The sequence below is a fragment of the Phoca vitulina genome, unplaced genomic scaffold (genome assembly GCF_004348235.1).
Source record: "Phoca vitulina isolate PV1807 unplaced genomic scaffold, GSC_HSeal_1.0 scaffold83, whole genome shotgun sequence".
Classification (NCBI taxonomy): domain Eukaryota; kingdom Metazoa; phylum Chordata; class Mammalia; order Carnivora; family Phocidae; genus Phoca; species Phoca vitulina.
In genome coordinates this window covers 3,087,140-3,087,812 of record NW_022589786.1, presented here as the reverse complement: position 1 = coordinate 3,087,812, position 673 = coordinate 3,087,140, and positions in this window count along the sequence as shown.

Sequence of the window (673 nt, the reverse complement as noted above, 5' to 3'; positions counted from 1 at the left end):
AAGAAAGAAAGAAAGAAAGAAAGAAAGAAAGAAAGAAAGAAAGAAAGGAAGGAAGGAAGGAAGGAAGGAAGGGAGGGAGGAAGAAGGAAGGAAGGAAGGAAGGAGAAAGAAAAAGAAGAAAGAAAGAAAGAGAGAGAGAGAGAGAGAAAGAAAGAAAGAAAGAAAGAAAGAAAGAAAGAAAGAAAGAAAGAAAGAAAGAAAAAGAAAAAGAAAAAGAAAGAAAGAAAAGAAAGAGAAAAAGCCTGACTGATTTCAAGGGGAGGGCAATAGACCCCAAATCTCCATGGCAGAGGTGTCAAAGTCACATTGTAAGAAGGACCTGCGGGATGGGAAATATTGTGGTCATCTTTGGTCACAGCAGCTGAATAGTATTCCAACGTTTGGGTGCACTGTCATTTATGTAAGCACTGGGGGACATTTATGTTGTTTCCATTCTTTTAATATTACAAAGGATGCTTTGAAATATTATAGATGTTTTCCCTCTGCCCCCTATCCCCAGTCCTTAGAAGAGGCTTGGTCTTTTGATCACTCACCCCTCAGGGCCACTGTGTGGCAGGACTGGAAGTAACCATTCTCAGGCTCAAGAAGAGATCCCCTTCCACTTTGGGCCTTTGAGGAAAATTATGCTGAACTGTCCCAGATGAGGAAAGAATGGAGAGCCAAGTAGTCAGGA